This window comes from Mesoplodon bidens, assembly GCF_964165515.1.
Source record: "Mesoplodon bidens genome assembly, chromosome: 1".
Classification (NCBI taxonomy): Eukaryota; Metazoa; Chordata; class Mammalia; order Artiodactyla; family Ziphiidae; genus Mesoplodon; species Mesoplodon bidens.
In genome coordinates this window covers 212,081,465-212,093,887 of record NC_138176.1, presented here as the reverse complement: position 1 = coordinate 212,093,887, position 12,423 = coordinate 212,081,465, and positions in this window count along the sequence as shown.

Sequence of the window (12,423 nt, the reverse complement as noted above, 5' to 3'; positions counted from 1 at the left end):
TTCATAAAAATATTCTCAATCCCATGGGATTTATCATGAACATTAAGCTTGCCTTATTATTTTCCAGGTCAGTGTAACCAAAGAGGGAGCTTTTAAAATAATACTATGCTTTTGGTTTTGGGGGGGGAGTTAGTTTCATTTCTTTTATTAAGTCCAATGCTATTATAAAAGCAATACTTTTATTAAAAACCAAGACAAAATAACTATAGCTTTCAATTTTCCTGTAATGAATATATTCTTGAAAGTAATTACTGAAGTCCCTAGAGAGAATGGTTTAAAGTGATAATGTGAAATAATTTTACTTTCATGATCCTATATTGCTCTTTTAACATTAACATTTTGGTTTAAAGTCTTGAACACAGTTCATTTGCTATGCTTGTTTTGTAGATGTTCTTTTCCCTGGAGGATTTTTCAGAATATTGCATCAGCTTGTGTTTTCCAGGTTCTCATTTCTGAATTTCAAAAGAGGCTCCCAAAGAGACTATAGCTAAGTGAGACATTACTTATATATATTTTGTTTGAATATATACTCAAGGATTTAAATCTATCATCAGCTCTTTTCTGACCCCAATTATTAAGATAGTTCAATATTTCCACAGTCATCATTGTAACTGAAAGAGAAATAATATTTTTTTAAAAGGCACACCTAACATCAGAAATGCAACTGATTTAATCTTCATTGGAACTGTAATTAAAACATAATAATAATGTGTGCATATACATTATATTATTTCTATTTGTTTAAAATAGTTGGTGTATTTTGGTACTTAATTTTTTACAATGTTGTAGTTAGACATCAGCACAAATGAATTACTCTCCTATAGATATTCCGTAGACACTATCTTCTGTTTTTTTCTGTCTTAGTTTGTGCCACGCAGCATGTGGGATCTTAGTTCCTTGACCAGGGATCAAACCCTGCCCCCTGCAGTAGAAGCATGGAGTCTTAACCACTGGACCACCAGGGAAGCCCCCATAGACATTATCTTCTATGTAGAGATGCCTGTGTCTACAGTGTTCAAATTGTCAATGATGACAGTAACATGGTATATTACAGAGGCAAAACTGCCCTCTTCATCTCTGGAAGCACCTCTGTTTAATTAATTAAGATTTCATATACTTTCTAATTACCTAGGTTTTCTTAACAGAGCTACCATGTGTTTGGAGAATGATTGGGGCTTTATGAATTATGATCTTTTAGAACTGAGAAGATGTCTTTAAAAGATAGATAGATGTTAAAATTTTTAGTTGCACTTTATTATAATATTCTAGATTTGTTCTAGTAAAAGAAAGTAGGGGGCTTCCCTGGTGGTGCAGTGGTTGAGAGTCCGCCTGCCAATGCAGGGGACATGGGTTCGTGCCCCGGTCTGGGAGGATCCCGCATGCTGGGGAGCGGCTGGACCCGTGAGCCATGGTCGCTGAGCCTGTACGTCCGGAGCCTGTGCTCCGCAACGGGAGAGGCCACAACAGTGAGAGGCCCGCGTACCGCAAAAAAAAAAAAAAAAGAAAGTAGGATGTGCGATTTTTCAAATTGTGAGTTAGAAAGTAGTAGTGACTTACAATAAAATTACATTTAAAACATAGTTTTGCAGAGAAAATTGTAAAACATGGAAAATCTTTCATTTTCCCTGTGTTGATGCCATGACTTCTGGCCAAGTCAATACTGACTGAAGATAAATGTTATGAACATCAGATGGCCAGATTTTAAGTAGAAACTTATTTCATCCACAGAGTCTTATAACTCATCAAAGTTTATGTTACACCTCCCCTTTTTATTCTGATTATAACAGAAACTTTGTCTCACTTGAGAGACTGCTGCAACAGCCTTTCTTCACAGGTGTGAGGATTCCCTTGGGATTGATTCCCTTTGGGGGTCTAGGGAGTGTCAGGTGATCTTCTCACTGTTCCTGTGTGCTGCCACAAACACTCACAAGGATTCTGGCTGAGGACCTGTTTGATTTTCCTGAACCAGCTTCCTTGTGGGCTGACCATATGAACCGGGAAAATGGAGGTGGAGTTTTCTGGGGATGGTGGGAGAGGTGATTTTGAGAGGCAGGTAGACATCCCCAAGTGTACCTGACAGTTATCTGCCAGAGGGACAAAGGTGTGAGAAGCCAGCTCCATATATGACTATGAGACTTCAAAAAGTTGCTCTCACAGCTCCAACCCAAAGACAAGAGGTGTTTGGTAAGAAAAAGTCAGATTTGGATCAGGAAAAATGATTTATTTTATTTTTCTCCAATGAGTTTAGTTGTGGGTATTCTCACATGAAAGCCATGATGGGTAATAAAGGTTGAAAGGCTGGCTCAGAGACCACAAGACAGCAGCTAAGGAAATTGTACAATAGGTCATCTCAATAATTCTCAACCAGTGTCACATTCTGGCAATGCAGAGTGATGTAAAGAAGCATGGTTAAGAAGCTGGAGGGCATAAAGATTGCTAGAGCCTCTCTGGCAGGGATGGCGAGCATCTCCTTATTGCCCAGACTAATTAGGTCAACTTTTCACTGGATGCCAAACTCTTTGGTATATTTATCACAACTGCACTAACTATAATTATCATTAGATGATTATGTGTGTAATTATTAGTTGAAATGTCTTTTTCTCTCATTAGATAGTAAATTTCTTGAGGGCAGAGAGCATGACTCTCTTACTGCTACAAATCCAGCGACAGGCACATAGTTGGTAGTCAATACATATTTGTTGAATGAACTAATGGTAGTAAATTGGGTGAAAGCAAAAAATGTCTTGCAGCTTCTTCAAGCTGTATATTCATGAAATGAGATTTAATTTAGCTTCTACCCTTTGTGCTTCCAATCTGCTTCTCTTCCTGTATTCATTAACATGGCTAATGGCATTATCACTTACCTGATCTCCCAAATTAGAAAGCTCAGAGCCATTCTGTATTTCTCTCTCTTCCCCAATCTATGTATAATTGACCTTCAAATTTTTTCATTTTGCTTTGGACTGTCTCCAGATTATGATTCTTCTTCTACCTTCATAATGCTACGATCTTAATCTAGGCTTTTATCATCTATTATCCAAAATATTGCAACAGCTACCTAAAGGAACTCTTAACCACTAACTTCTACCTATTTCAATCTGTACAATGCCATCGGCGGCTGTCTTCCAAAACACTGGTGTGTGAACACCTTGCTATTTACAATTTTTCATTGGCTCTCCATTAACTAAAAAATAGTCTTATATCACTTAAAAAGTGGTCCTCAAGGGGAGTAATACTGCTCCCTAGGGATATTTGCAAATTTGTGAGTATATTTTTGATTGTCACAAGGATTAGGAGTACTACTGGACATCACTGGGCAGGGCCAGGGAGGCTAGACGTTCTACAACGCATGGACAGTCTTGCTTAATAAAAGTTTGTTTCATGGTTGGCACATCATTTTTTTTTTTTTTGCGGTATGCGGGCCTCTCACTGTTGTGGCCTCTCCCGTTGCGGAGCACAGGCTCCGGACGCGCAGGCTCAGCGGCCATGGCTCATGGGCCCAGCCGCTCCACGGCATGCGGGATCTTCCCGGACCGGGGCACGAACCCGCGTCCCCTGCATCGGCAGGTGGACTCTCAACCACTGCGCCACCAGGGAAGCCTTTGGCACATCTTTTAAATGTCCCCCAAGAAATTCATGTAAGTGGGAAACTTGTATAAGCATTTAAGCAGACATTTTACAGGAATGGAAGCATTGTGTAAATTCAGGGAAGTATGTACTTAGTTTTGTTCAGAACTTTACAAAAGTTGTTTGCCATTTTTGAGAATCCTAACACTGATGGTGGATGCTGCTTGGGGTATCTGAGTTGCCAAAAACACATCTTCATTTGTGGCTATCACATTTATGGTGAGTCTCTGTATAGATGTAAGCATCTGACTACTTCATGTTTTCTAGTGTAGTTGTGCCCAAGCATTGATATATTGAAATACATGTTATTATAAGTTACTTTCATTTCTCTTATATATGACATTAAATATTATCTTGATTTTTTGAAACCATGTGTAGGTCAGTTTTATCATCCATGAATTTCATTTTAGAAGAGTAATAAGAACAAGTATTTGTTTATCATAAGAACTGCTGTGCTTAAAATTATATATGAAGATTATATATCTCAGGTTTATTCATACTATACTCAGGTGATCAAAGAAAATGAAATTTATTTTTCTCTAGGGCTGATCTGTTAAGCCCTCACTTACTGTGTTGTAGGTAAAAGAAAATCGAAATTTTAACCTAAACCTGTAAATGTAATCCAGTAAAATAACTTTAAACATCCACTTGGATAAATGTGTAGTTTTTTTACAGGATGCTCAGTGTCTCAGATTTCTTCTCCCTCCACTATTACTAAGACTCTCTGGGCTGGGAAGAGAGGGTGGTACAGGATCTTGTGGTGGTGAGGAGAGGAGTCTTTTCTCTCTATCTAGATGACCTCATCCTGCCCCTTGGCTTAAATACCATCTATATGCTGTAGATAAACTGTAGACTGATCTTTCATCTCCAATCCTGAATTGTCCTGCTGTGGACTCATATATCCATCTCCCAACTTGATATCTCCATTTGGATGTCTAATTGGCATCTCAAACTTAACATTGCCAAGACAAGACTCTTGATTCCACCTCTCCCCCAATCCACTCATCTCCTACCAAACCTTCCCCGTGTCAGTAATGGCCGCTGTACACCAGTTACTCAAACCAACAGTCCCCATTCCTCTCTTTGCCTCACATCTCAATCCGATCCATGAGCAAGACCTATTGGCTGTACTTCCAAATATGTGACAAATCAGACAGCAGAAATTCACTATTGCTGCTGTTATAACTAAGCTTCTGTCATCTCTCATTTCAACCACTAAAGTTGCTTCCTGACTAGCCTCCCTGTTTTCACTTTTGTCTCTTACAGTCAACCCTTCACACAGCATCCAGAATTGTCTTTCTTTCTTTTTTTTTTTTTTGAGGTGCGCGGGCCTCTTACTGTTGTGGCCTCTCCCGTTGCGGAGCACAGGCTCCGGACGCGCAGGCTCAGTGGCCATGGCTCACGGGCCCAGCCGCTCCACGGCACGTGGGATCTTCCTGGACTGGGGCACGAACCCATGTCCCCTGCATCGGCAGGTGGACCCTCAACCACTGCGCCACCAGGGAAGCCCCAGAATTGTCTTTCCAATGGGTGAATCAGATCATGTCACTCCCCTTCATGAATGCCTTCAGGATAAAATCCAAGCTCTCTACCAAGGCCTACAAGGCCCTGCCTATGTCTTCCCTTTCTGCCTCCCTCTCTGACTTCATCTCTTACCATTGTCTTTCTCATTCACAGTGCTCTAGCCCACTTCAGACCTTCCCCAAGATCTGCATGCACTGCCTCCTTCTCACCATTCAAGGCTCAAGTCAAAAATCATTTCATCAGAAAGTTCTGCCTGTCTTGTTCATCTCTGTATCCTCACATTAAAACATCTAGCTACTCAAAAAATACTTGTTAGTTGGATAATTGGTGAATTTTTGTTGTGAAAATCTAGATGAGTATTCTCCTTGGACTAGTGAGCATTGAGGTGCAACTTTGGGGGGTGATATGGTGGCATGAACTACTGAAGACTGGTCATTTGCCCTGGGCCTTTAAGTTTTCTCACAGTGTTCTTTCTGTGATTCCAGGCTATGCTGGTCTACTGGCTCTCTCAGCACTTTCAGGTTCCCTCTCTAAAGCATTCAGGAATTTCTGGGGTCACTGGAGGACACGTATAGGCCATGAGCAGCCAGGAGATGTGCCTCAGATTTATTTATGTGGCCATGATATATCCCTACCTCCACACCACGGTTCCCATGCCATGTTGGACATTGTGTAGGGTGGGGTTCTCCCAGGCCAGTAGCCTCCCAACGCTGCTACTAAAGAGTCCCTAGGTCCAATGTCCTTGGTCTTTATAATTGCTGTTTCGATGTTTCTAAATGCCCTTCCCTCACATACAGAAGGCCATGAAAAGATGCTCAACATCGCTAATTATTAGAGAAATGCAAATCAAAACCACAGTGAGGTATTGCCTCGCACAAGTCAGAATGGCTATCAACAAAATGTCTATAAATAATAAATGCTGGACAGGATGTGGAGAAAAGGGAACCCTCCTACACTGTTGGTGGGAATGTAAATTGGAGAACAGTATGAAGATTCCTTAAAAAACTAAAGATAGAGCTACCATATGATCCAGCTCCTACTCCTGGGCATATATCTGGAGAAAAACATGGTTTGAAAGGATACATGCATCCCAATGTGCATTGCAGCACTATTTACAATAGCCAAGACATGGAAGCAACCTAAATGTCCATCCAAAGATGAATGAATAAAGAAGATGTGGTACAGATATACAATGGAATATTACTCAGCCATTAAAAAGCATGAAATAATGCTATCTGCAGCAACATGGATGGATCTGGAGATTATCATACTAAGTGAAGTAAGTCAGACAGAGAAAGACAAATATCATATGCTATTACTTATATGTGGAATCTATAAAAACGATACAAATAAACTTATTTACAAAACAGAAACAGACTCACAGACTTCGACAAATTTATGGTTACCAAAGGGGAAAGGTGGTGTAAATTAGGAGTGTGGGATTAACATATATACACTACTATATATAAAATAGATAATCAACAAGGACCTACTGTATAGCACAGGGAACTCTACTCAGTATTCTGTAATAATCTATATGGGAAAAGAATCTGAAAAAGAATGGATATATTGGGCTTCCCTGGTGGCGCAGTGGTTGGGAGTCCGCCTGCCGATGCAGGGGACACGGGTTCGTGCCCCGGTCTGGAAAGATCCCACATGCCGCAGAGCGGCTGGGCCTGTGAGCCATGGCTGCTGAGCCTGCGTGTCCGGAGCCTGTGCTCCGCAACGGGAGAGGCCACAGCAGTGAGAGGCCCACGTACCGCAAAAAAAAAAAAAAAAAAAAAAAAAAAAAAAGAATGGATATATGTATATGTATAACTGAATCACTTTGCTGTACACCTGAAACTAATACAACATTGTCAATCAACTATACTTCACTATAAGATAAAAATTAAAAAAAGAAAATAGTTATAAACAAACAAATAAATGCCCTTCTGTCTCATGCCCCACCTTTTACCTGCAGTCCCTCTGCTGTCTCAAAGCAGAAACCAGGAGGAAAGAGGACAGAGACATCCTTCAGGTGTCACTCTTCCTATTTCTTGTCTTTCTGTATAATGTGCAAGACTGAAAGGGGCAGATGCTTCCAATTTAACCTTCCTGCCTGTATTGGCTCTCCTTACACAAACTGTATAGGCTGGCTTTTGAAATATTAAGGGAGAGATTGAGGAATTTAGTAAGTCCTTTTCTCTCTCTTATAAAACCTGGCTCTCTCAATTACTATCTTCCTAAAAAAGTCAAGAAAGTCTGCTTTGATACCTAAAGCAAACCAAAGACTCTTTTATTTTACAGTATTTCCCCTACCATGGCATGATATACTTCATGGCTTGACACTGGAAGTGCAAGAATGCAAAGGAACATGCGTTCATGGGGATATTACAATGCACTGATTTAGTATTTCTAAAATATTATCCCTACTACACAGAACATGATCCAAATCTGCTTTATCACCTTAACCTCATTTCCTGCTATTTTCCATCTGCTACACAAACCCGATTCTTTAGACACCATAAATTTCTTAACATTTTCTGAACACAACCTACTCCATGAATTGGCACAGCTGTTTACTTTGCCTAGAACATTCTTCTCCAATGTACTCTGCCTGGCAAAGTCTTTTTTATCCTTCCAGATTTAGCTCAAATCTTCAACCAACTTGTCTTTCATAATGTCGTAGCAATATGTAAACATCACTACTGTAGCATGCATCACATTACATTATAATTACTATTTTTACCACTAGTTTTTTCAGCACTTCAATGGCAGGGGCAGAGTTTTACACATCTCTTTACCAACAGACCCTATTATTCTGGATAAACATATTTCTTCCGTTCTTATTTACTTTAGACAGGAGAACAAATTTAGTATTACATAAGAAAAGTATATTGAATTCCTACACTAATGTAGTTTTTCCTTTAATTTGCTACATGAAAATGTGAAAGCAACAAAGAGTAAGAACAAAGATAGTTTTATAAATCTAAAATTCTTTCTTACTTAAACCCTTTTCTACTTTTTTATGCACAGGACAAATAATTCATATTAGGAAAAAAACTGTGGTGGATTTTTTAAAGTCCAAAACTTTATACAAATTTCAAAAAGAATTATAAACTAATATTTTTAAAATCCCACACATTCTATTCTACATTAATAAAGAATCAGAGTGTTTTAGATAAAATATTCCAATCAGACTTCAGTGAATGAATATGCTGAACGAGAGAAAGAAAGATCAAGATAGCAACTAACTGTACAATTTAAACATCAATTAACAACAAAATAAAAGGTTTTTGTTTTATGAAAAGAAAGTCAGATAACAAGCTTGTGGAATTATGTCCTATCTTCTTTCCTTTATATCCTTCTTTCATGGTGAATTAAAAGCAGGACTTGTCTATCACAAGTAGGGAAAGGTATGAAAGTAAAAGTCACCATGCAGGGGAAGGCTTTGTTCTCAAGAGGCTAAAGCAGGAGCCTGGACTCCTTGCCTTTTCTTTAGTGCTCTGAGTGGTTTTGTTCGATCAAAACATGTTTGCTTTAACCCACTCCCAGTGTAGCCTTGCGGCTATTATTTTCCTATTTGAGCTTCAGAATCGGAACATATTGCTTCTTTACCTTTGCAAAACTCAGCAACTGTAAAAAGGTAACATTTTCTTTAAAAGAGTTGAAAGCGTGCCTGTGAAATATTTAGGTTTTTAGTTATAGATATGTGATGGGTTCAATAGTGTACTCCTCAAATTCAAGTCCACCCAGAGCCTCATAATGTAACTTTATTTGGAAATAGGGTCATTGCAGATGTAATCAGTTAAGGATCTTGAGATAAGGTCATATTGGGTTAGAGTGGGCCCTAAACCCAATGTTAGGTGTCCTTAGAAGAAGTGAACAGGCACAGAGATACACAGAGAAGGCTGTGTGAAGACAGAGGCAGAGATTAGAACTATGTGGATAAAAGCCAAGGAGTGCCAAGGATTGCTGGGAATTACCAGAAGCTGGAAGAGGCAAGAAAGGATTTTTCCCTAGAGCCTTCAGAGGGAGCAGGACCCTAGGGACACGTTGATTTTGGGGCTTCTGGCCTCTAAAACTGTGGGAGAAAAAATGTCTGTTTTAAGACATCAAGTTTGTGATAATTATTTCACAGCAGCCCTAGGAAACTAATATATAGGAGGTAATTCTTAGCTCATACTTTATCTTAGAAAGCAGAGAGTCTAGGGATTTGGTGGGGACAGGAGTCCTTCCTTCTATGAACTTTCCCATCACTGTTTGCAACAATATAATCCTCCTGTTTCTCTTTCTCCTAATGGTAGCCAATCTATGGAAGACTGTCCCCTGGGGAAGTGAGTCCTTGCAAAGCATCCCTGAAGCCATTTTGAATTAGATAGTAACTGAGAACTGAATAAATGGGTTTCCTCCAGTTTTGCTCAACTGTTTCCAAAGATGTGTAGATGCTGTCATCATGGACACTGCGTACAGTAGGGTAGACTGTGCACTGCACAACTCCGAGGGTAGCATTCATATCAATGTCAATATGCAGAAGGGTCAAATTGTGTACAATGTAAACAGACATAATGGCTGTTGTGATTCATAAAATACAATTTCATCTAAAGCATTATTGAGTTAATGGCAGTTGTTTGTTACTATGTATTTTTCCCCATCATTGGATTTTTAAGTTACAACTACTGTCCTGTAGGTGGCTATGACTTTCTTAATAAGATGTCCTTACATAAAAATATACATATATATTTGTTAGCTTTGCTGCCCTAATACATAAGCCCATTGCCTGAGAGTCTCTTTTATCTTTCCTTCTTATTTGTCACCCATAACAATCATTCCTAAAGCTCTGCCCATTTCTTCTTTATAATATTTGTTAAATGCTATCTGCCTCTACATAATAACTACTTTACTTCAGGCAGTCAGGTCCCCTGGCTAGGACGACTGTAACCAGATTCTTATATCCTTTTGTTTTCCATCTCTTTTCACTCCTATTAATTTGTGACAGAATTGCACATTAATCTTTGAAAGGATAATTTTTTACTATGTCAATTCCCTGATCAGGAAATTTCACTGACTTCCTTTCACTTGTAGAATTAAATCCAAGTTTCTTAGCCTTTCATTCAAACCGCTGTTAACTTATTGTATCTGATCTCTTTTCTCACTACTTCCTATCAATATTTTTTTAAAGTTGGTGAATTGACTTTACAATAATATTAAACAGCTGCAGTGGAATTTTGATTTCTTTCTATTGCTTTCCTCTTCCATCTTTTGGACTGTCACAGCTTCAAAGGAAGTTTCAGAAGGAGAACATATAAAGGCATATAAAGGAAAAAGATGTGCTCACAATTATGTTTTTGCTTTTATTTTTAGCTTTAGAGACCCTGTATTATAAAGGTATTTGGAAGTAAAAAACTAAATGTAATGTAATAATTATAAATAATTATTCTTTGATGGAGCTAATGATATAACTAATAAATAAGCAAAAAATTGGTGAGTCACCTATTTATTAGTAATCATCAATAATTACATTTCATCACAAAATATACAGGTTACAAGGCAGGTAGTTAAAATTAGATCTCAAGAAACTTTCCATCCATATTGCAAATGCGTGTACCTTAAATTTAAGAACCTATTTTTTTAAATGTTAAAAACATTTAAATTTCTTATGTAATAATATTTTTGCAAAACTTACATAGCATTATTATCACTTTCCAACAATTATTATGCTAGCAAGTAAAATTCAGTCTTTTCCTTTTACATCGTAGATAATGTAGATTTTCACATAAAAATGGGAGCAGTCCTTCTAAGGCTGGTTGAATATTAATAAAGTTCTGTTGCTAATATCTCATACTTTATACATTAATAGTGAGGTTTATTATGTATGAAATATTATTATTTATAGTAGATAGTAGACATCATTATTATTCAATATATGAAACTTCAAACTTAAAAAATTGGTAAAATAGGGAACTAACACATTATTTGAAGGAATAGAAATAAAAATCCTGAGGAATATGTCATGTGTTAGTCACATATCTGGGCAGGTCCATAAGCACATTTTAAAAGCATAGGATGTAGGAGAGTTCTACGTAGAACCTGGACATACTCTGGCAAAAGAGAAATTCTTAACATTGTGTGGAAGGAAATAATGAAAGGGTAGATCATGAAGTAGAGAAGGCACTGCTAAAATCTATCCAAATTGTCAAAACCTGAAGGCAAAGAGTCGATCACTAGGTGCAGTGATGAGCTGGAATGTCATTATCTGACAGGGCCCAGCAAACCACGGTAATGATCACCATAGCAATCTCTTCTTTCCAGAAAGCTTTTGACTCAGGTCACTGAAGAATTTGCTTTCCATGGTAATATCTCCAGTTCTGTAATTAAAATATCAAGTAGGATTTCAAGTAGCTTTCCAGACAGTTTTATAGAATCTCATTTGTCCTTAAGGAGTAGGGTACCTGAATAATCATTTTAATACTGTCTTAATATAATTACTGAAAAAAATAATAAGTGTGTTTTGGCTGCACCAAACCACTTTTATTAATTGGAACTGCAATACCACTACTGACTTTGGCAGAGCAGGAAAAAATTGCTATTTAGGCTAGTTCTGAATATCGGGTTTTTTTTCCCCTTTAGTGTTTATCCACTTGGAGCTGAAGAAAGTATAAAGGCCAAATGGGAATCTGACAGTTATTCAGCCAGAAGAAGTTTTTACCTAGCAAAATCTGCTCAGAAATAGAGGTGAGCTATAAAGGCAAAATATAAAGGTTAGAAAAAGCAGGAAATGAGTTTGGACATCAAAAAATTGACATGTACACCTACATACACTGTTTTATTCCTTGTGAAAATGTCAGGAATGCCATCATTTATTATTGGCTATGTGTTAACAACTCAGGGTAAACGATCACAGTAACAGATGAAAAGTATTCAGCCCAGACCTGGCAGGTGGGAGTAACTGGCCAAGAAAGTGCTGTTTAAAAATGGCGAGAGGAAACCAACCATGGGGTTGAGGGGTCGGGAATAGACCGATAAAAAATTCTCCCTTGCCAACTATCAATACCCATGGCCCGAGTCAATCTGAAACAATATTCCCATATATTCTCTAGACTGTGTGGCAACAAAAGTGGGCCCACTGAAGGCCAGAATGGAAACAATTACCAATTTCCTCTGCTATTTTGTAACTGGTATGGTTGTTCCACGTGGTGCTAGTGTATCTGAGCAAGGTATGCATCTGTTCATGCAGCCCTAAACCACATAAGATCCAGAGTAATCTTACAATTTCATAATAAAAGCATG